The 25456-nt window shown below is 35.0% G+C and overlaps 1 protein-coding gene across 10 annotated transcripts in view; it reads left to right on the forward strand.

Moving 5' to 3' along the window:
- Positions 1 to 25456, forward strand: part of FOXP2 (forkhead box P2) — a 528558-nt gene that overhangs the window by 72455 nt on the left and 430647 nt on the right. The window contains exon 3 of one of the 10 annotated variants that reach the window (XM_082472317.1): positions 16073 to 16122. The exons of the other annotated variants lie outside the window; for them this stretch is intronic. The gene's annotated coding sequence lies outside the window, so the exon portion shown is untranslated. The remainder of the gene's footprint in view (positions 1 to 16072; positions 16123 to 25456) is intronic. 10 annotated transcript variants of the gene reach the window in all.

The following is a 25456-nucleotide window of genomic DNA, read 5'->3' on the forward strand; positions in this document are numbered from 1 at the left end:
ATCCCAATTTACCGTCCCACCATCAATGCATGTGAGTTCAAGTTGCTCCACATCTTTCCAAAACTGAGATTGTCTTTTTTCATTTTTGCCATTGTTGTGGGTAATAATTAGGTTTTAATTGCTCTATAACATTCCATGGTTTGAATAAAGCATAGTTATTTTAAAATTCCTTCCTCAGTAAATGAACAATTTGGCTGTTTTCCATTTTTTACTCTTCCACACACTAATACAGTGAGCGTATCTGTATATATCGTTTTGTGTGCATGTTTGAGAGTTTTTCTAAAGTTATAACTTGCAGTACAATGTCTGAGTTTTAGAATACTGCATCTTTATTTTTATAATATATTGCTAAATGTCTCTCTAATGGGGTTATATCACAAAGTGGTAATTTTTGTTTTATTATAAATCATACTCATCAAGTGCAGAGTGTAAATGTTGCTTTTTAAAGGGCATTATATAAAGCTTAGTACCAGATGATTTGGGGAAAATTTAGTGGGGAGAGATGAAACATCCTGCACAGCTCCTGGCATATAGATTATGCAAAGCTTCCATTATTATTGTTTTCACTGTTGGATTACTCATCATTATATTGCTGTACAATGCTTATTCTAGAGTCCTTACAATTCATGTGAATTCTCCCACGATCCATTTAAGGTAGCTTCTTCCAATCTTTGAAATTTCTTTCTTTACTAAAGTCTGTTTTTCCCTGCATAACAGTGTCATTGCATATATTTGATCTTGATTTTTGATCACCCAGGGACATTATATACTGAGATAGTTTGGAAAGTTTATATGATTTGATTAATAGATTTATACCTTCGTGCGTTCTTATTGGAGATTTGATCCTAAGCAAAATGGTGAAGTGGAGCCAACATTTGCTTTGCCAGCTCCCACTGAGTTTTATGAAAATGACATGTACTTTTATTTTATAGTTTTTAGTCAGTAATACTAAGATATGTATCTTTTCTGTTCAACATAAGAATAGTTAGTGTTGGTAGGACGACCAAAGCAAAACTTTTAATCTCAGTTCTTAGGTTTGACCCTATCAGTGAGGTGGGTCAGCATTTGTCTCAAAGAAGGAATGTAATTAGTTTGTTACCATTACTTTAAAAAATAATTTCCATTTCTCTCATTGCCCTTCCCCTCTGCCAGGATACTTTTCCCCCCACCCCCAGGAAGTTTTTTTGTTTTTTTTTTTTAACATCTTTATTGGAGTATAATTGCTTTACAATGGTGTGTTAGTGTCTGCTTTATAACAGAGTGAAGCAGCTATACATATATGTATATCCCCATATTTCTTCCCTCTTACGTCTCCCTCCCTCTCACCCTCCCTATCCCACCCCTCTACCAGCAATCCCACTACTGGACATATACCCTGAGAAAACCATAATTCAAAAAGAGTCATGTACCACAATGTTCATTGCAGCACTATTTACAATTGCCAGGACATGGAAGCAACCTTAGTCCATCGACAGATGAATGGATAAAGAAGATGTGGCACATATATACAATGGAACATTACTCAGCCATAAAAAGAAATGAAATTGAGTTATTTGTAGTGAGGTGGATGGACCTAGAGTCTGTCATACAGTGAAGTAAGTCAGAAACAGGATCCTTAATTAGTCTTGATCTAGTCAACCCCTAGTTTCTCTCTTCAGATGAGAAATGCATGTTGCTACACAGAATCTGTTTCAGTCACTCTCTCTCCTTTTTTTGTGGGTATCTCTCCACCAAGTGTGTTTTGAATTAGCAAACCAAATATCAACTCAAAATTTCAGGTTGATTTTTCAGAGTAAACTTGTACCGGTAAATTTTACCTGAGTCCTCAATTATTGCCAACTTCTTAATTTTTCAAAATCCTTTACACTTAACTGGTTCTTAGAAGGCTTGTGCAAAAGACAATTTTGGCTTTGTTGTGCAGTTTTAAAATAGTATTTCTATGGTGTTCCTGTTTTCTTATGGTTAAAGTGATCTGAGATTGCATTTGTTTTTATTATTTTAAATCTAGTTATATTTGAATTTATATAGATCATGATTTGAGGTGGTATAATTTCTCAATAGTTTCATTATAGAGATGAATGCTAATGGATATGATGTTTATATGCAAATACTGAAAATAATAATTTTTGTTTTCCACTAGATTTTAAGAATCAGTGTCATAAGGTACCATCCCATTTCCCACTCTTATCCTTTCCGTACAGTGTTGTATAAACTCCTTTATGCCTCATTCAACCCTGTGTCCCCACTGCCCAGAATAGTGCTGGTACACAGTCCACATTTAATACGTATTTGGTGAATGAATTGATTTTGATGCTCTCTCTCAGAAAAGGACATTGCCTCTTTATGCTGTGATACAAGGTGAATGTTAGTCTTTTGCCTTGAAGTGTAATCCTTTGGAATACCATGTTGAAATGAAATGAATATGAATTATAATGGCTGAGCAGTTAACATCGTGATGTGTAACAGGAGTTACACACCAGAAAAAATTCTCAAAACTGATGACAGTGACCCTACTGTAATACAGCTTAGTTGTTTTGTTTGCTCTTTTTTTTTTTTTTTTTTAACTCAGAGGAACTATATTTGGCTTAATTAATAAGATTATTTTCTTCAAGCACAACCTTTGAGTTAAAAAAAAAAAAGAGCAAACAAAAAAGCTATGCTGTATTACAGTAGGTTCTTATCTACCTTAAAAAATCTACAAATGTAAATATATCTAGTTTAAGTTCACTCAGAGGGAGCCAGGGACATTTTCATCAGCTTTGAGAATTTTTCCTGGGGTGTAACTCATGCGTAATTTCTCCTCTGCATTTTTTGACTCCTGGAACAGCTTCCTTTTCTACAAGATGAGGATTGAATGATTGAATAAAGTACTGACTGATTCCTTCAACAACTTTCTTTGAGGATCTGTGTTAGACCATGCAGTGCATACAGAGATGTGCTGTCATGTCTTGTTGGGTGTCACCCCTTCGGATATGATCTTTTTCATGGGTTCATAACTTTTTATTCTTGTATTGCCACTGTATTAGTATTTTGGAAAGGAGTGGATGTAATTGCATGTGTTTAGACTGCTATGCGTAACCAGAAGTCCCTCAATGTTATTATCATTGCTAAATCTTAGGACAGTTTCCATCATTCGCCTTCCGTGAAGTCTTTAACGCTGCTGACTGCTTCCTCCTTTTATCATCTCATGTTCTTGTGGCGTGTCCTCCCGCTTACTCTCCTTCCTAAGTCTCCTTTGTGAGTCTTTTCTTTGCCCGCCTCATAAATTTAGGTCTTTTCCTGTGTTCTGTCTTTCTCCTCCTGCTTTATCTTCTCACTCTGTATGTACATTATTCTAGATGAGCTCCCTTACTTCCAAAGCTCTGACTACCACTTTTAGTGTTGGGGCTCCCACTTTTGTACCTCTAGCTCATATTTCTCCTCTGAGTTCAAGATCTGCATTTACAACTGTCTTCTTGATATCTCTACTAGAATGTCCCACAGGAATCCATCTAAAATTGAGCTCATTGCCAGCTCCTGTCTCACGTATCAAAATAGGATAGAAAATATGCTTCTTTTATGCTGTTTTCTGTCTTAGTGAATGGCAAGCACCATTATATACCCAGCTGCCTAAGTCAGAAATGTTGGGTCACCAATTTTTGGCCACCTGGACATCTCCCTTCTCTCATGTTCACTCTCATACTCTCATTAATTCAACCTCCAGATTTGATCAAAATGTGTTTCTTTCTCCACATCCCACTGACACTACCCTGTTTTAAAATGTTCACTTGGACCACTGCAGTGACTACCTGTTTTACTCAATTCTTTGTACCCTTTATCCCTTCTAACTCACTAGGGAGCAATTTTCATTTAAAAATAAAGATTGGATGATTTTTATTTTCTTCTTAAAATTTTGTATTTGTTTTTCCTTGAACTTAGGGTAAAATCCAAACTAACTCTTCAGAGTGATCTATAAGTCCCTGCAAAAATCGGACCATGCCTGCTGCTCTAGCATCATCTTTCTCTACTCAGCACATTTTAGACTCTTCTTTCTTGCTCCACTTACTCTGGCCTAATTTCATTAATTGATGGCTTCAAGTTCTTTTGTGCCTTGTGGCTTTTGTGCCTGTTGTTCCTGCTCTAGGACTTGATAATGGATGCATGGGGCAAAAGATCAGGATGATCCTAAGATTTCAAACTTAGTAATTCTATTTTCTTTTGTCATAGACTTTACCCTAGTAAATTGACATATATACAATCTAAGCATCGAAGTATAACGTGCATATAAGCCCTCTCTAGCCTAACCTTCTGCAACCTAAAATATTTCAGAACTTCATACAGTGATTCTCCAAAGATATCTTGCACTCCATGCCTCTTTGCATGTTCTGTTCTCTTTGTATGGAAAGTCCTCCACTGCTTTTGTGGTAGATGAACCCCCTACTGTCCTTCAATACCCAGTTCAAGCACAGATTCTCTGGGAGGCTATGAGCTGTCAGAGTTGTCGATGACAGCTTCCTTTATGTCACTTGTGTATATTTTGCAGATGATGAACCTGAGGCTTGGAAAAGTTAAGTAGCTTCTCCAGTTACTAAGTGACAGAGCCAGAATTTGAACCTTCACATGTCTGACTTCGAAGCATCAGTCTTGAACTATCCTTTGCTAGACACAGTCAGTATTTAATAAGTACTTATTAAATATAGGCATCAATAAAAAGATAAAATACTGTATGAACTAATTAGCTAAAAAAGCTTTTATGGCATCAGTGAGAAGTGATTTGACTGACATAGAAAATAAAACGTTTGATAGAAAGAGAAAAGAAATCCTTATCTGTAGGATGGTTCAACTTCTAAGCCAGTTTACTTCAGCCTTGTTTGTAACAACCTGAGATGCCTCTGGTTCTCAAAAAAGGAATGAGGTTGAACTTCATTTAAATAGGCCATGAAATGAACAAATTCCTTTAAATTAATAGTGGCAAATATATATCATGTTTATTTTTTCTTAAACTTTCATTGTTTTATGCATGTGTCTTGCTCCCTCAACTTGATTGTTAGCTTCTTTTGAACAAAAACATGCCTTATCTTTTCTTAGCATCTCCTATAATGGTTGGTTCTACTTGATAATTATTTTTTTTGTGTTAAATAAATGATGGTTTCTTATCTGTTCATAACTTAATTTTATAAAACTTCAAATATTTTCCAGTAGAGTAATGCAGCTGATAATTAGTTTATACATACCAATAGTTGGAAGCATTAATGTACATGAAAAATGGAACTAACTCTTCTGTACTGGGTTTAATATTATCTTTTTAAAAAGAAAAACACTCAGGTATGCATAATGTCATGGACATACTCAGTGAAGAAAAGCAGTTTGTGTTGGATCTAGGCTAGAAGAATTCTCTATTCTAACATTTAACTAGTAGGTAAGTTTAAATATCTGTGCAACACTATCTTAGGATTTATTTTGCCTTTTACTTTTCATTTTCTTTTGAACATCAAGAGATATTCACATTTGGAAGGACATATTCTTATTAGCTCTAATGAGTTTTTTTGGTAAATGAATTGAATATAAACAACTATTGTGTTTGTCTTTTTTTTTTTTTTTTTGGTAAGAAAGATTTCAAACTGAAGATCCTAGTCATATAATTAAAAGGACTAATCCCATTCAATCCTTGAATCCATCTATAGAAATAGAATTCTTAAAACATATACACAAAAGGGAATATGGTGCCTGTTGAATTTATATTATGTTCAGTTGAACTGTTATACTTCTAAAACAAATTTAATTTTGATTACGAAAAATGATTGTTTTTCTGTGCATTTATAAATGTAGACATTATAGGCCATTGCTGGCACTAGGGAAGTTGAGGGGGGAGAAGTAACACTTGTATTATGTTAAATCAGAGAAATAATTGCACTTGGCAGTTTTTGTTTGCAGAATGCAGGAAAGGCTGAAGGCTTTTGTACAGTTCAAAGAGCACATTCCACAGTTACAGCAGTTGGTTGCCTGCGGGGATTGTCAGATTTGGGGGTGGTGGTAGAGGTCTGTATCACAAAAGTCCAGGCTGTTGGGCTGTGTTTGTTTTTAAAAAAATATTTGCGCCTTTTTGAAAAGTTGTTTGGAAATTATCCTCGTATCATTTAAGTATATTTTACATATAGCACTTTTGCATCCAGTTTTAATCTGTACAGTAATCAGATGACATTCTTGTTTAGCCTTTACTGCCTCTTGTTCTTTAATCATTTGTTTTCAGATTCAAGTTTACATGTTCGAATGTGGAAGCATAGAACTGTTGACTATTAAACTGTCAAACTTTGTAGAAAAATATAAATAAATTATATTTCACACTCATATATTCAACCATCATTTATACAGTTAGCATATTAAGCAATTTCAACAAGTTAAGACTCTTAAGAATGCCTTCTTTAACTGAAAATATGCCAAAGGCTAGCGTTATCAGCTGGCATGTCAAGACTTGTGCTGAATTAACACTTGTATCGTTTCCCTACAGAATATACAAGTTATAGTTTCTACAGTTAAGTGAAATAATATAGCTGTAAGTTCTCTGAAAACTGTAAATTATAGCATAGATATAAATTAGCATTATTACATTTCTTAAACTATCTGGTTTACATGATATTATTTGTGTACTTTACATTATTTATTTCAAGTTTTGGCAAATCGTATCAGCATAATTTTGTTGGCTATATTATTAGATTTTAAAAAACCACTAATTAGTGATACTCTGTTATAATTTTTGGTTTTAGGAAAAGTCTGCAAAGCCTTATCTTGACCTAGTGTTAAATTCATAAGAATTTGGGATAAAGTGTTTTGTTGCATCCAGGTGTGTTTTATCCAGCCTGTCATACTCAATTGCCAGAGGATTAGTAGTGTAGTACAAAACAAGAGAAACATTAAAATTGGAATTAGCTGTTGAACATATTTCTGTGTCCATTGTAATAAGAACTTCTTTATTTTTGCTTTTTATGATTTGTTACTTTCAGGTTAAGAAATGCTTAAAACATACAGAAACATACATAAACCAATTTAGCAGAATCCATGCACCCACCATTCAGATTTCATAAATGTTGCTATTTTGCCATTTTAATATTAGGTCTCTTTATTAAGAAATCTTAAAAGATCAAAGCCTTCCTTTTTAGTCTTGAAATGCTCATTTCTGAACTGGTTATTTGACAGCAACATCCTAAGGCTCTTAACTGATATTTCTTTCTGATTTTAATATTGGTTATTGTACTACTGGTTAATGTAGCTTCCTCAGAAAGGCTGCAACTCCTGAGCAGTGTGACTTAAAGAAGACCCAGTGGCCCTTCTGTCCCAGAATTTCAGCTTTCCTTCTCATTATTTCTATAAGATCTGAAATTATTTTATTTTCCAATTTTTAGCTATAGGACATTGGGGACTATTATTAAACGTAAATGCTTTATGGAAGGAATAACACATTAAGCCATTATTACCCATTATCCTCATCACTCAGAAGCTGGTCTGATGGAACTGGATTCCAAGAAGGGGGTGACTGGGAGGAAGGAGGTGCTTCGGGTTAGGTTTGCCTTTAGCGTTTCCTAGATGTGTAGAAATAAGTTCCAAATGAAACGCAGCAAAGAATCATATAATGTATCACAGCATTCTTCACTGGGGCTAGGTCGGAAAAGAGAAACAAAAACAACATTATATGAGGTCCCTGCCTTTTGGCAAAATGAAATGTTTACTATATGTAGAAAACTGCTAAGGGAAGTTGCTTTTCAGTTTGCCACATACACTCATATACTTTCACAAGCAGAGGTTATTAAACACATTTTGCCAGTGAGAATATTGAGTATCAAGGGAGTTAAGTAACTTTCTAAAATGTCACTTCTAGGAGGTTAAAAATCTAGACGTTCTGCCATTAAGTTTATCTTTTGACTATACCCTAATACTTCACATGATTCATTGCTTTCGTTACCAAAATTACTTCCTCCACCTTTAAGCTTATCTAAAGCGTACTGAATTTTTTAAAGAAACAGTTCAAGTCTTATACTTGCCCTAAAACATTCCCCACAAATTCAGAGCTCTCCTTTTGCTGACTATTTAGTGCTAGTGATACTAAAGTAAGTACATATTTTTATGGTCTCCCATATTCCACTAATGATACATACATATGTGTGTTTGTTATACTTATAAACTGTTTTATTGGTGCCTTAAGATCTTGGCCCCGGCTTATACATTTTTGGGGTTCCAATTATTGCCAACCCAATACTGAGCACTTAGTAGATGCTCAGTAATCCCTCACTCTGGATTTAGTCCAGGCCTCCATTCCCAGTACTGACAATTACCAGCTGTGTGGTATTGGGCAAATTACTTAATATCTCTGAGCTTTAATTTTCTCATTTGTAAAAGAGGAGATAACAATAAAGCCTCTACCTCAAAGGGTTGTTATGAGAATTAAACCAGACATTGCACTACAAAGCACTTTGCTTAGTACCTGGAACATAGTAAGTGCTCAATAAATGCTAGCTCTTGTCATCAGTGCTTATCATTATAATCAATCAATGCTCACAGAGTGAAGGATTGCCTATAGGACAACTTCTATTAGAAAAATTCTCCAATATAAACTTTTTGGTTCTATATGAGAGAAAATGTCCTTTAAAATACACAAATGTAGAGGAGTTTGATTAAAAAGAAAACAGACACACATTTTTATCCATGCTTAAAAATTTGGACCTACATAATAAGCAAAGAATCCAAAAATGCTAATTTTTTCTTGGAGTCATCCATTCCTGTCCACATCCACCGCCATTGCCTTCTAACTCTACTTTCACTTATGTTCACTAGCAGGTATTTTTCACCCTGGGTTCTTTGCCTCCAAGAGTCCCTGATAGAAATAAATTTCAATATAATTGGTTTCCTTTGTAACTATATGTATTCTATTTTATGCATCTATAAATATTATTCTGAGGAGGGATTTGTAGGCTTCAGGAGACTGATGGAAGGTCTCATGGTGCCCAAAACAGCTAAGAATCCCCACGAGAAATCTAATTTATTTTCTCCAGAGTGCAGTGATGGTGCTGTACTAAGAATGTTAATGGGTCATGTCACTTCTCGGTGTTAAAGCCTTTACGTGTACTTGGCATAAAATGTAAACTTCTTACCTTGGCTTTGAAATGCTCTCGGTAACGGCTCCTGCCTAGCTTTCCTACCTCATCTATTGCCTCCTTTTCCCTTGCTCATTCTCCCTGGTGTCACTGGCTTTCTGTTAGTTCTTGCAGCCCTGCCTGACTCAGGGCATTTGCACTTGCTGTTTCCACTGTTTGGAATGCTCCTCTCCATGCCTGGCCTGCTCCGTCTTATCCTTTGGGTCTCAGTTTAAATGGTGCCTTCTCTGGGAGCTTTTGCTGACCTCCCTCTCTAAAATAACCCACCATTCCTCTATGCTTTTGTTCTTTTCCACAGCTCATTTCATCTACTTCGTTACTGGTAACACATAAATACATTTGTTTAATGTCTGTTTTCATATTAACTTGTGAATTCTATGGGGGCATAGAATGTTTGTCTTAGGCTGTCATTTAGGGTAGGGCCTGACCCTTTATAGATCAGTAAGTATCTATTGAATGAATGAATGAATGAATGAATTGGGGGTGCATGACTGGTCTGCTGTTTGGAATATATGAATTCATTTGTTTATTCATAAACTCATTTACTAGACAATGAAAAATGAGAGACCAGCTATTACATTTAAATTCTGAATAGCTTTCAGAGTAATTCATGAGCTACAGTTGAATGCTTTAATCTCCTCAGTTATTCAGAAATGAAATGTAATAGTTCATTATATGACAAGGGGAACCACCCAGAAAATCAGAATTCAAAAAGTGTGCTTAACTTCCTTTCATATGTTACACCTTCCATCTGCCATACCTCAAGCCTATACCTAATTAACTCTATTTCATGATAACTTTGTCTTATGATTGATTCACTTGATTGCCATACACCAAAATCGTGTGTGCATCCATTGAAACTGCTTTTCTGTCATATATAACATTTACTTTTAAAAACATTTTATCATTTGTATAAAAAGTTATATCTCAAAATTATGATAATGAAATACTTTTTATCCTGTTACAGAGTAAGGCAATTGCCTTTTATTATTATTCTCTAAATTAAAGTATGTTTATTGAGCTGATTCTTCATAAAAATGGAAGATACATCTCAGTGATGCATAGATTTAAACAGTAACCCTTTTATATTATATGTGGAAATAAATCCCATGAAGGTATAATCTCTCCCACCTCTTTTTTGAGGGAAACGTATTCAGTAGCGTTGGAGAAAGGCTTGTGTACAGTGTTTTCTTTCTCTAACTAGGTCAGTGATAACCTGAGAATATTTTTCTTATTATCCTAAATAACCAGTATCATCTTATTCTACATGACGTTGTCATCTATAAAAATGAAGAAAATCATAAAATTTAGTTTATACTTTGATCATTATTTAGAGGACTTTTGTGAGCCAAAAAAGTAGGTAATTTTCTTCTTGAAGAAAAAGTGATTGTTTTTGACTGTATTACTTTTTATCCTTTAATTCTTTAAAGCTCACTAAATGATTGAAGATATTCTTTTTCCTTATTTCACTTGTAGCTCAACATAATTGATTGCTTGTTCTTTTCTTGAGTCTTTGTAGAGAAATTCACGCAGATAAACGTATGTTTATAGATGCATATTTATTGAGGAAGTTTTGCTTTAGGTCAGTTAAGATATAACAGGAAGGAAAAAGAAGGCCTATGTGCTCATTTGATACACCCCCTATTCCTTTTAGGTCCCTGAGAACACAAGGGCATTGTTAGTATGCTGTTTCTAAATGTTAAGTGCCATCTCCTACTACTATTTCTCTCCTCATCATTTAATGCACCGAAGTTATGTCTGATCCCAATTTTTAATATTTTTATGTCTTATTGATTTCCCTCCTCCCTCCCTTCTATCTCTTCCTCCTTGCCTTCCTCTCCTCCTCTTCCCCCCTCCATTCCTATCCTTCTTCCAAAAAATTTGTAAAAGCAATGCATTTGATATTAGAAAATATAAGAAAACAAGCAAATCAATCAATGTAAAAAGAAAAATTGTTGTTAGATAGTAAACTGAGTTTCTGCCTGGGAATGAGGAGGAGTTGTTGCCTGGCTCTGTGGAATAGGTGAGGGGAAGCAGGAGAGTCTAATTCCTTCTTAAATGTCTTCAGTCTTATTCCAGGGGCCCCTCATGCTACCAAGTTTGGGGCTTCTGCTATGGATCAAGTAGCTTCTTGGTTTGTCCCCAGTGTTAGCCCAGGATTCAGTTTTTTGAGGTTTGTTTAATCAACTATAACTCACGTGTTAGCTTGCCAGCTTCCAGAATTTTGTTGCTATTGCCTTCTCTCTTGAACTTTCTATCCTTGTAGGTTTATTCCTTTATTGAACAGCCTTTAGCTGTCATGTTTGTATGGTTTATTATGGAGAGAGAAGGGAGGTGGTCCATTCTGTTTTGAACCGGAAGGTCTCATTTCATGTTCGACAAAGATATGTGAGGAATCTGGTTACACATGGAAGGAGAGAAAGAAATACTCTTAAATAATTTTAAAATCCTGAGAGAAACCATGCCTTGTGGCCCAATAAAAGTGTTTAACTTCACCCATGCCTAAAAGTATTTAACTTCACCCGTGCCCTAGAGTGTGATTTGGGGTGAGGATGGGGATTAAAAACTGAGCTTTAACTAGAGGCACATATGCAGCCGAACAGTTAAGCTCAGATTCTTAGAGGGCATGTGGTGTCAGTCCACTCAAATTTCCATTGAAGTTTTGTGAACATACAGCCTGATTTATTAACTTCTTTTTTTAATAGACTTTATTCTTTAGAGAATTCTTAGATTTACTGAAAAAATGAGCAATAAGTACAGAGAGTTCCTGCATTAACCCCCATCCTCAAAGTAATTTCCCTTATTATTAACATCTTACATTACTGTGGTTCATTTGATACAATTGATGAACCAAACTTGATACATTATTATTAACTAAATTGAAGAGTTTACATTAGGGCTTGTTTTTTGTGTTGTACAGGTCTATGGGTTTTGACAAATACATTATGTCATGTATCCACCATTACGGTATCATAAAGAATAATATCACTGCCCTAAGAAATCCCATGTTCCACCTACTCATTGCTCTCCCCCTCCTTCCCCTTCAAACCTCTGGCAAGAACTTATCTTTTTACTGTCTATAGTTTTACCTTTTCCAGAGCGTCATGTAGTTGAAACCATGCAATATGTAGCATTTTCAGACTGCCTTCTTTGACTTAGGAATCTACATTTAAGGTTTCTCCATGTCTTTTCATGGTTTGATATGGTAGCTCATTTCTTTTTATTGTTGAATAACCTTCTCTTACATGGATTTACCACAGTTTGTTTATTCATTGACCTATTGAAGGACATATTGGTTGCTTCCTAGTTTTGGCAATTATAAGTAAAGCTGCTATAAACATTCATATGCAGGTTTTTGTGTGGACATAGTTTTCAGCTCATTTGGTGAAATCTAGAGCATAATTTCTGGGTTTTGTGGTAAAACTATATTTAGCTTTGTAATAAACTACCAAACTGTCTTCCAAAGTGGCTATAGATTAACTTGTTTTTATATTTTGGAAATAATCTAGATTGTTTTATAGAGCAATGCACATGACCGTAAATAGTAATTTGTATTTCACTTGTCATTGTTTACACAAGTAAAAATTCATTATAAAGGTTTTATGATTTCAGTAGTCACTGCTACGTTACTATTTGATGTTGCATTGACCCTAACATTGCCAGAAGAGAGATTCTGATTAGAAGAAGGTGCTGTATACATTTAAAGTAATCACATCAGCATACTTTATTTTCCACATACTGAAAATATTCTCTACCCCTTAATAGACATAAACATACATAAGAAGAGAACTATGGACTGCTTTGGAATGATGGTGTTTTATTTGCTTTATACTTCATTGACTCATTCAGTAAACATTCATTGAGAGCCTATGGTCCCTAATCTTAAAGAGGCCTAAATAATTATAAACATGTTTTTACCTAAAAGAATGTCCTGCAGGAAATTGGAACATATCTAGTCTCCCTCACCCTTACCTATTAAATACTAGCTGTTCCCATCAATTATTATGACAACTTAAAATACCCCCTCAGATTTTTGAAACTCTCAGTGGCACTACTGTTGCTGGGAACGATTGATTATTTAAAAGGGAGTCTATTTGTAATTCTGTTTGTCATTTATGATACATTTTATTTCACTGTAAAATAAGTTAGTGATTTCAGAATCAGAGTCAATGATGGATTGTATGTAAAGTCACAACATTTAGTCAGCTAAGGACATCAGAAATAAGGTGAGAGTGGCTTCAATATGTAAATTAGAAAATTGTGAGATGTAGTGTGGGGCAGAGCAGGTAAGTTCCTTATGCAACACCACAGAGCCTGCTGGTGGCAGCACACTTTTTACTAACCCATGCTGCATCCCTGTACATTGGAAATACTGTTCTAAATCTCCTGTGCCTAAAGACTGATTTTTTTCTTTTTATCAATAACAGAGCCAAGAAGATGACAACAAAAAAATTGAAAGCCCGTTAGCATTGTATCTGTCCTATACTGTGTTTAAAATTAATTTACAACTGCTTTTATTTTACTTTCTTTTTTTCTCCCTTCTTTTCATTACTTCAAGTATCTTTTCTTTGGCACTTGCTATCCCTTTGTCATTACTGCATGTCTTTTCTTTTTACTGGCTTCTTAAATCCTGCTGCATTGCTTTTTGCCTTTCCTTCTTTAATCTTTTCTCTTCTGTTTAATTTTTAAATCCTTTGCCCTTTATCTTTCTTTTGGTCTTCTTAGCTGCTCTCCCTTCCTTTGATTTCCTCTTAAACGTTACTTCTTCTTAACATTGTGCTATTTCATTGATTTTTTTCCTTTTGTTTTATCTTTTTAATTTTACGTTTTCCTTTGTATATAAGGAAAACCTACTCTGCTTACGCATATTGAATTAAAGAGAGAGAATACTACTAAATCCTCCATACTACATGGAAAAAAAACCCAACAACAGTGCTTATTCAGCCTTATTGTGTGGATACTGAAAGATTTATATGACACATTTTCTCCTCTTTTTTATTCTTCTTTTTTTTTTGAATTAAAGCCCAAATAATTGATGTGCTGATATATAGCAAATTCGGTTATTTTCCATTTTCCTAATACCCTAAATTTAACTGTATACAAAATATACTTTTGAGACATAAACATTTGTTTGTAGCTAGACTACAAGTAATTTTGCCTTTCATTAAATCTTTGGGATTAGATGGAATACATTTATAATACTATTATGAGTGCAGATCAAGGGTATAATAAAAAATAAGAGATTATATTGAAATTGTTACCCTTTCACAAAACTTCTTTATCTGTCCAAACAGTCTATACATTTGGTTTAATATATGCTAATTCTTAAATATTAATTTCATAACTTATTTTCTTGGGACTTAAGAAAGATCCATAGCAAATATATTAACCAAACTCTACTAAACTGGGTTGGTGGTTGGTTTATGAGTCTGTCCTTAGGCATTCTAAGAAATAAAACTGTGCGGTAGAGCTCTAGATACTCACTTTTCACAGAGGGAGAGGAGCAGATAAGTATTCTAAGGAAAAGCAGAAGTGCATGAAATGTTGGGTGTAACATTTCCGCTTCAAGCAAGAACTATCTTGAGGGACATTCTGTAGCTGAAGAAAGAGAGACCAAGAGAAATCAAGTGACTTGCCTTAGTTCACACATAGAAAATGGCAGTTGGGAATTGAGTTCAGATTTACTTTATTGATCATCTTGCTTCACATTTATCTTATATATCTATACATTCTGTTGATTATAATTCTGACCCATACTCAAGCTTCATTTTACTTGTAGTTCATTCAGTAGACATAGTATTCTCAAGCATCTTTTCATTGCTGCTTATGATAGATTTTTATCTATATAATATTTATATAAAATATATCAATTTGTCATTTATATATTTATAAGTTATATATATTATTTATTAGATAAAACTCATTATTGATATTTTAAACAATAATTCTTTCATTCATTAATTTCATTGAACAAATATTACTGAAGCTTACTGTTGTTAAAGCTAACTGCTGGAGTTGTTTTTCTGTGTCCGATGATCATTTTTAAATTATTTTGTGCTTTCTTTGAGAGTGTTGTTGCTGTATCTGTTGATTTCCCTCTGATTAGGTTTAGACTAGTTTACATTTATCCTGCCCAGGATGAAAGGGCTTAAGTAAATGAGTAATGTCCACAGGATTTTAATGATACATATCAAATATATTCAAAATAACAAACTATTTTCTGACAGTCTACTTTATAAATAAAAACTTGGTATTTTAACTTTATATTTTATATTCAGAAAATTTTGAAAGAATTTTTTTACTAAATATTATCTTAACCTAGTTTTCTTACTGTAGATAATTAAAGGAATGAAACTTACTTCTTTTCTAATATGATAATCTTAGACTATTAATTCCCCAAACCTGGTGATTATTAAAACAAACTGGAGAAATTTTTAAAACTTCCTTTTGAAAACATGCCCCACTCAAGATACCCAGGGTTAAACGCTTAGAAATCCAGTTTGGTGTTCTGTGTATATGTGTGTGTTTAAAATGCACTCTTAGTGCTCTTAATAGACTGTGAGTTACACCTTTTGTCAACCTATATCAGTCATTTACAAAATACGGTTCAGCATCACTATCACCTGGGAACTGTTGTTAGAAATGCAGAATTTTGGGCCACAACCCGGACTTGTTGAATCACACGCTACGGGTGTGGGGTCAGCAGTATTATACTTTAGGAATCTCTGCGAGGGATTCTGATGAACCTAGAGTCTGAGTTCCACTTATTTATGTGATCTTTATCATTGATTAGTATAATTTTACTTGTTTTTTTAAAAAAATCTTCTTAATATATAATGTTTGAATGGGTTGTAGTATTCAATAACACTCAGAATTTGCAAGTCTATGTGTTAGCACTGGCTGCCATAGGCTATGTGGCTTAAACAACAGAAATTTATTTCTTACAGGTCTGGAAGCCAGAAGTCAGAGATCAGGGTGCTAGCATGGTTGAGTTCTGGTGAGAGCTTTCTTCCTGGCTTGTCTTCTCACTGTGTCCTCACGTGGTAGAGAGAGAGATGGATCTTCTTATAGGGGTACTAGTCCCCTCATTAGAGCCTCACCTTCATGGCCTTACCTAAACCTAATTACCTTTCAAAGGCCCCATTTCCAAAAACCATCACATTGCGGGTTAGGGCTTCAGCATATGAATTTTGAGAGGACACAGTTCAATCCACAGCAGTCCAATTTCCGTGGATTCATTTCTTATATTAAACAAGAGGTAATGCTAAAGTATTTAAAAAGACTTCCAGAGTCTAGTCCTAATTCTTTCCCTAAGTAAGAGTGTATCTTTTTGACAGTCGTTTCTTTGTTTGAAATTATAATAAAAATATAAGCTATATGTGGCATGGATTGTTGGGAAATTCAAAGGTAATAGATATGTGAAAGAATGGTGTATTAGATTACAGCATAGTATAACTGTAATAAAGGTCATTATAATTTTTGATCAGTATTTTTTATTTCATTTGTCAGCTGCCTATGTTTCAGCTATAGGTCCATCTAAGCAGTGAGCTGTGTGACACCCAAAGACTGTACTGATTAGAAAGAACAGGTCACTAGCAGTCATGAAGGAACACTGAATATGAAAATGATCATAGAAATAATCCAGACTATCTTCTCTCTGTTACAAAAGCCACCTCTAGAGCATCCCAACCTTGGCTTGGGAATAATGCTGAAGGTCCCTATAATAGTCAAGAGTTCTCCAGAGAAACAGAACCTATAGAATGTGTGTCGTATTTGTATGGAGAGAGAGAGAGAGAGAGAGACGGGCGGAGAGAGACTGATTTTAAGGAATTGGGGGCTGGCAAGTCTGAAATCTGCAGGACAGGCTTGCAGGCTGGAGATCCTCAGAAGAGCTGATGTTGTAGTTCAAGTCCAAAGGCAGTTTGGAGGCAGAATTCCCTCTTCCTTGGGAGATCTCTCTTTTTTTTTCTCTCCTAAGGCTTTCAGTAGAGTGAATGAGGCCCACTCCCATTATGGAGGGTAATCTGCTTTACTCACATGTTAATCCCATCTAAAAATTACTTCCCCATTGACATCTAGACTGGTGTGTGACCAAATATCTGAGTACCATGGCCTAGCAAAGTTGACACAAAATTAGCCATCACAGCATCACTTAATATTTAGGGTCAGTTCTACTTTTAAAATATTATGTAATCCTTCTAATTTTGAAATGATCTGAAAATAACATAAAATAAATAGATGTATATGTAAATGAATGAATAGATAATGCTGATCAATACCATATATATTACCTTATTACTTAATAAGATTCAGTGCCCTCTCAATTTTGTGGAAACTTTAGAAATGGAGCAGCTAACAGAAGTGTGTGTAGAGCACATTGATTCACTAACACAGTAATGAATCACAAAGCTCTTTGCTTGGCCTTACCTGGTAAGGTTTATCACAGTGAGCAAAATACGTGAACTAAGGAAGTGTAGCTACTGTGTTGAATGTCCGAATTGAGATCCAACAAGGATTTTGGCACGGTGGTCTGAGAATAGCAAGATGAAAATTAATGGAATGAATATAAAATCTTGTTCTAAAGTTTCAAGAAAGTTGTATAAGTATGGATGAAAATGACACTTAGAAATACACCAGCTCAAAATACCACAGAAGATTATAGGAATTGGTAAAACAGATTGTACATTCAACACAGCTGTTGCCTAATATGGGGTAAAAGAGAAATTTGTCACATTATAATCTATTCTTATAAAACATTTTTAATCAAACAAATATTGTCATAAATAAGGCAGTATAGAAGATTATGCCACTTAAATCATATTCTGCCTTATAACTAATAAGCTGAAAATTATAATAAATTTTCTTTTACTTTAGACTATGAATTTTATCCTCTAGTTAGTTCCATACACGCAAAATCAGCCCTCAATTAATCTTAGTTCCACTGACTTAAAAGTAGGCATCGCCAATTAGCTTTGGGAGTAATACCTTCAAGTGATATTCGCTAATGCTAAATTAACTGATAACTAGTAGAAGTGTGAACTAGCAAACAGGTCATTGAGGGAGAGCTTTCTGATAGGGTGCTACCTGTAGAATCCTGATCAACCTGTAAAGTTTAAAGTTTTAAAGTTTTCTTAAATCCACTTCTGTATGTCTCTGAGTTTTGATCCTGACACAGGTGTAATATTTGACTTCTTGAGCAATTTATCCAAAGTTATTCTGAACCCCCTATTATGTCCACTATACTGAGTATGATTGGAGAACACACTGTAGTGAGATGTCTGACGATTTCCCATATGGTGAATAGGAATACAGGAAACACTGTAAAACAAAGACACTATTTATTAAACCTAGATCTATTCTTTTGCAAAAGTGACATTTAGAGATCTCACAGTTCCTACAACTTCTGTAAAATCCAGGTGTGGAACAATTTAGCTAATACCAATACTGATAGACATATCATTGCTACTTGCTAGTACAAAATAGGAATTTCAGAGCTGATGTCATGTGACCAAGAACTATGAAGCAATGTTATGTTTTAGCCCACATTTCTTCTGACTTCACTTAAATTACGTAACTTAAAGATTATGCACCTTGGATTTTTCCTTCAATTTGTTTTTTTTTTTTTAAATTAATTAATTAATTAATTAATTTATTTTTGGCTGTGTTGGGTCTTCGTTTCTGTGCGAGGGCTTTCTCTAGTTGCGGCAAGCGGGGGCCACTCCTCATCGCGGTGCGCGGGCCTCTCACTATCGCGGGCTCTCTTGTTGCGGAGCACAGGCTCCAGACGCGCAGGCTCAGTAGTTGTGGCTCACGGGCCCAGTTGCTCCGCGGCATGTGGGATCTTCCCAGACCAGGGCTTGAACCCGCATCTCCTGCATTGGCAGGCAGATTCTCAACCACTGCGCCACTAGGGAAGCCCCTTCAATTTGTTTTTATAAGTCACTTTTTTCCTCTGTGTTGATATAATGATTTGACCTTCCTACTTAAGATGCTTTTTCCAAATACTGACCATTTCTAAGAGGTGTCCTTCATAATTAATGGATAACCTAATTGAAGGAATTTGAAAAGAAACATAGCTACTTTGAACTGATTATTTTACTGATGTATTTTTATTTAGTTATACCTTACCTTGTTCATAAAATAATTATAGTTGTTTTCTGCAGAATGTATACAATCTACGGATTTATTTTCATTAAAGGCATTTCTGGAACCATAGACCTGATAATATAGTATAGATAATAGAGTCACTAAAAAGGTTACAACCATATTAAATTTTATTGGAATAAAAAGTGACCCATCTACTTTATCCAGCATGAAAATTCTGTAGTTAAGCAATGGCTGAAAATTCCCTAAGTAGCGAGAGTATGGAAGTAGGGCAATTAACTTGTTATAAATCTGAAACCGTACTCGATAGTACCCTAAAGCAGTAAAAAATTTGGATTCTAGTGCCTTGTCAGTTCTGAGTCAACAAATTTCAAAGAATTTGGTCACAATCAAACTTTTTAGGAAATGAAACATCTTCCCTGAAAACTGTTCTCTGTCTTATCTCTCTTTCTCTATGTCTTCCTCTCCTCCTTCCTTTTTCCCCTTTCTTTCCTTTCATCCACTTTTCTATTTATTTTCCTTTAAGAAATATTTATTTAGTTCCTTCTTCGTGCAAGACACTGCCCTAACGTGTGCATCCTACAGGGTTATAAGACATGGATTCATCAATGCTGTTACCTGTTTCAGGTCTATTACAACCATGCAGATAATTTTTTAAAAGAGCCAGTTTATTTCATACTCACACCTAAACATTGTGCTTGAAATAAAAAAAAAAAACTTTTTCTCTTATTGTATTTGTCACCTTTTATTGTCCCTTAATCTTTTTTTTTTTTTTAATTAAGACTTCAAGTATTAGCGCAGTTTTAGGTTCACTGCTAAATTGAGAGGACGGTACAGAGATTTCCTGTATACTCACTGTTCCCAAGCATTCGTAGTCTCCCCATTATTGACATTCTCCTCCAGAGTTAGGACAAATTGTAACATTTGTTAGACTTGATGAACCTACGTTGACACATCATAATCATCCAAAGTCCATAGCTAACATTAGGCTTCACTTTTGGTATTGTACGTTATGGGTTTGAATAAGTACATAATGACATCTATCTGTCGTTATGGTATCATACAGAGTTGTTTCATTGCCCTAAAAATCGCCTGTGTTCCTCCTGCTTACTTCCCCCCGAACCCTTGGCAACCACTGATCTTTTTATTGTCTCCATAGTTTTGTCTTTTCCAGAATGTCACATAGTTGGAATCATAGAGTATGTAGCCTTTTCCTTTTTCCTTTTTTGAAGTTTTGAATTTTATTTTATTTATTTTTTTATACAGCAGGTTCTTATTAGTTATCCATTTTATACACATCAGTGTATACATGTCAATCCCAATCTCCCAATTCATCCCACCACTATCCCCACCCCCTGCCACTTTCCCCCCTTGGTGTCCATACGTTTGTTTTCTACATCTGTGTCTCAATCTCTACCCTGGAAACAGGTTCATCTGTACCATTTTCTAGGTTCCACATATATGCATTAATATACGATATTTGTTTTTCTCTTTTTGACTTACTTCACTCTGTATGACAGTCTCTAGATCCATCCACGTCTCAACAAATGACTCAATTTCATTCCTTTTTATGGCTGAGTAATATTCCATTTTATTATGTACCACATCTTCTTTATCCATTCATCTGTCGATGGGCATTTAGGTTGCTTCCATGACCTGGCTATTGTAAATAGTGCTGCAGTGAACATTCGGGTGCATGTGTCTTTTTGAATTATGGTTTTCTCTGGGTATATGCCCAGGAGTGGGATTGCTGGGTCATATGGTAATTCTATTTTTAGTTTTTTAAGGAACCTCCATACTGTTCTCCATCGTGGCTGTATCAATTTACTTTCCCACCAACAGTGCAAGAGGGTTCCCTTTTCTCCACACCCTCTCCAGCATTTGTTGTTTGTAGATTTTCTGATGATGCCCATGCTAACTGGTGTGAGGTGATACCTCATTGTAGTTTTGATTTGCATTTCTCTAATAATTAGTGATGTCGAGCAGCTTTTCATGTGCTTCTTGGCCATGTGTATGTCTTCTTTGGAGAAATGTCTATTTAGGTCTTCTGCCCATTTTTGAATTGGGTTGTTTGTTTTTTTAATATTGAGCTGCATGAGCTGTTTATATATTTTGGAGAGTAATCCTTTGTCCGTTGATTCGTCTGCGAATATTTTCTCCTGTTCTGAGGGTTGTCTTTTGGTCTTGATTGTAGTTTCCTTTGCTTTGAAAAAGCTTTGAAGTTTCATTAGGTCCCATTTGTTTATTTTTGTTTTTATTTCCATTACTCTAGGAGATGGATCAAAAAAGATCTTGCTGTGATTTATGTCAAAGAACGTTCTTCCTATGTTTTCCTCTAAGAGTTTTATAGTGTCCGGTCTTACATTTAGGTCTCTAATCCATTTTGAGTTTATTTTTGTGTTTGGTGTTAGGGAGTGTTCTAATTTCATTCTTCTACATGTAGCTGTCCAGTTTTCCCAGTACCACTTATTGAAGAGACTGTCTTTTCTCCATTGTATATCCTTGCCTCCTTTGTCATAGATTAGTTGACCATAGGTGCGTGGGTTTATCTCTGGGCTTTCTATCCTGTTCCATTGATCTATATTTCTGTTTTTGTGCCAGTACCATATTGTCTTGATTACTGTAGCTTTGTAGTATAGTCTGAAGTCAGGGAGTCTGATTCCTCTAGCTCCATTTTTTTCCCTCAAGACTGCTTTGGCTATTCGGGGTCTTTTGTGTCTCTATACAAATTTTAAGTTTTTTTGGTCTAGTTCTGTGAAAAATGCCATTGGTAATTTGTTAGGGATTGCATTGAATCTGTAGATTGTTTTGGGTAGTATAGTCATTTTCACAATATTGATACTTCCAATCCAAGAACATGGTGTATCTCTCCATCTGTTGGTATCATCTTTAATTTCTTTCATCAGTGTCTTATAGTTTTCTGCATACAGGTCTTTTGTCTCCCGAGGTAGGTTTATTCTTAGGTATTTTATTCTTTTTGTTGCAATGGTAAATGGGAGTGTTTCCTTAATTTCTCTATCAGAGTTTTCATCATTAGTGTATAGGAATGAAAGAGATTTCTGTGCATTAATTTTGTATCCTGCAACTTTACCAAATTCAAAACTACTAAGTTTTCTGGTGGCATCTTTAGGATTCTCTATGTATAGTATCATGTCATCTGCAAACAGTGACAGTTTTACTTCTTCTTTTCCAATTTGTATTCCTTTTATTTCTTTTTCTTCTGTGATTGTCATGGCGAGGACTTCCAAAACTATGTTGAATAATAGTGGCAAGAGTGGACATCCTTGTCTTGTTCCAGATCTTAGAGGAAATGCTTTCAGTTTTTCACCATTGAGAATGATGTTTGCTGTGGGTTTGTCATATTATGTTGAGGTAGGTTTCCTCTATTCCCATTTTCTGGAGAGTTTTTAATCATAAATGGTCACTGAATTTTTTCAAAAGCTTTTTCTGCATCTATTGAGATGATCATATGGTTTTCATTCTTCAATTTGTTAATATGGTGTATCACATTGATTGATTTGCATATATTGAAGAATCCTTGCAACCCTGGGATAAATCCCACTTGATCATGGTGTATGATCCTTTTAATGCGTTGTTGGATTCTCTTTGCTAGTATTTTGTTGAGGATTTTTGCATCTATAGTCATCAGTGATATTGGTCTGTAATTTGCTTTTTTTGTAGTATCTTTGTCTGGTTTTGGTATCAGGGTGATGGTGACCTCATAGAATGAGTTTGGGGGTGTTCCTTCCTCTGCAATTTTTTGGAAGAGCTTGAGAAGGATGGGTGTTAGCTTGTCTCTAAATGTTTGATAGAATTCACCTGTGAAGCCATCGGGTCCTGGACTTTTGTTTGTTGGAAGATTTTTAATCACAGTTTCAATTTCATTACTTGTGATTGGTCTGTTCATATTTTCTGTTTCTTCCTGGTTCAGTGTTGGAAGGTTATACCTTTCCAAGAATTTGTCCATTTCTTCCAGGTTGTCCATTTTATTGGCATAGAGTTGCTTGTAGTAGTCTCTTAGGATGCTTTGTATTTCTGCGGTATCTGTTGTGACTTCTCCTTTTTCATTTCTAATTTTATTGATTTGAGTCTACTCCCTGTTTTTCTTGATGCGTCTGGCTAATGGTTTATCAGTTTTGTTTATCTTCTCAAAGAACCAGCTTTTAGTTTTATTGATCTTTGCTATTGTTTTCTTTGTTTCTATTTCATTTATTTCTGTTCTGATCTTTATGATTTCTTTCCTTCTGCTAACTTTGGGTTTTGTTTGTTCTTCCTTCTCTAGTTCCTTTAGGTGTAAGGTTCGATTGTTTATTTGCAATTTGTCTTGTTTGTTGAGGTAGGCTTGTATTGCTATAAACTTCCCTCTTAGAACTGCTTTTCTGCATCCCATAGGTTTTGGGTCGTCGTGTGTTCATTGTCATTTGTCTCTAGGTATTTTTTGATTTCCTCTTTGATTTCTTTAGTGATCTCTTGGTTATTTAGTAACGTATTGTTTAGCCTCCATGTGTTTGTGTTTTTTACGTTTTTTTCCCTGTAATTCATTTCTAATCTCATAGCATTGTGGTCAGAAAAGATGCTTGATATGATTTCAGTTTTCTTAAATTAACTGAGGCTTGATTTGTCATCCAAGATATGATCGATCCTTGAGAATGTTCCATGTGCACTTGAGAAGAAAATGTAATCTGCTGTTTTCGGATGGAATGCCCTATAAATACCAATTAAATCTATCTGGTCTATTGTGTCTTTTAAAGCTTGTGTTTCTTATTAATTTTCTGTTTGGATGATCTGTCCATTGGTATAAGTGAGGTGTTAAAGTCCCCCACTATTATTGTGTTACTGTCGATTTCCTCTTTTATAGCTGTTAGCAGTTGCCTTATGTATTGAGGTGCTCCTATGTTGGGTGCATATATATTTATAATTGTTATATCTTCTTGAATTGATCCCTTGATCATTATGTAGTATCCTTCCTCGTCTCTTGTAACATTCTTTTTTTTAAAGTCGAATTTTATCTGTTATGAGAATTGCTACTCCAGCTTTCTTTTGATTTCCATTTGCATGGAATATCTTTTTCCATCTCTGTATGTGTCCCTAGGTCTGAAGTAGGTCTCTTGTAGACAGCATATATGTGGGTCTTGTTTTTGTATCCATTCAGCAAGCCTGTGTCTTTTGGTTGGAGTATTTAATCCATTCATGTTTAAGGTAATTATCGATATGTATGTTCCTATGACCATTTTCTTAATTGTTTTGGGTTTGTTTTTGTAGGTCCTTCTCTTCTCTGTGTTTCCCACTTAGAAAAGTTCCTTTAGCATTTGTTGTAGGGCTGGTTTGGTGGTGCTGAATTCTCTTAGCTTTTGCTTATCTGTAAAGCTTCTGATTTCTCCATCAAATCTGAATGAGATCCTTGCCAGTTAGAGTAATCTTGGTTGTAGGTTCTTCCCTTTCATCACTTTAAGTATATCATGCCACTCCCCTCTGGCTTGTAGAGTTTCTGCTGAGAAATCAGCTCTTAACCTTATGGAAGTTCACTTGTATATTATTCGTCATTTTTCCCTCACTGCTTTCAGTAATTTTTCTGTCGTTAATTTTTGCCAGTTTGATTACTATGTGTCTCGGCATGTTTATCCTTGGGTTTATCCTGTATGGGAGTCTCCGTGCTTCTTGGACTTGGGTGGCTATTTCCTTTCCCATGTTAGGGAGTTTTCGACTATAATCTTTTCAAATATTTTTTTGGGTCCTTTCTCTCTCTCTTCTCCTTCTGGGACCCCTATAATGTGAATGTTGTTGCGTTTAATGTTGTCCCAGAGGTCTCTTATGCTGTCCTCATTTCTTTCATTCTTTTTTCTTTTTTCTGTTCCACAGCAGTGAATTCCGCCATTCTGTCTTCCAGGTCACTTATCCGTTCTTCTGCCTCAGTTATTCTGCTATTGATTCCTTCTAGTGTAGTTTTCATTTCAGTTATTGTATTGTTCATCTCTGTTTGTTTGTTCTTTAATTCTTCTAGGTCTTTGTTAAACATTTCTTGCATCTTCTCGATCTTTGCCTCCATTCTCTTTCCGAAGTCCTGGATCATCTTCACTATCATTATTCTGAATTCATTTTCTGGAAGGTTGCCTATCTCCACTTCATTTAGTTGTTTTTCTGTTATTGTTTTTTTTTTTAATTTTTAATTTTTTTATTTTTATTTATTTATGGCTGTGTTGCGTCTTCGTTTCTGTGCGAGGGCTTTC

The sequence above is a fragment of the Balaenoptera physalus genome, assembly GCF_965194825.1.
Source record: "Balaenoptera physalus genome assembly, chromosome: 8".
Classification (NCBI taxonomy): domain Eukaryota; kingdom Metazoa; phylum Chordata; class Mammalia; order Artiodactyla; family Balaenopteridae; genus Balaenoptera; species Balaenoptera physalus.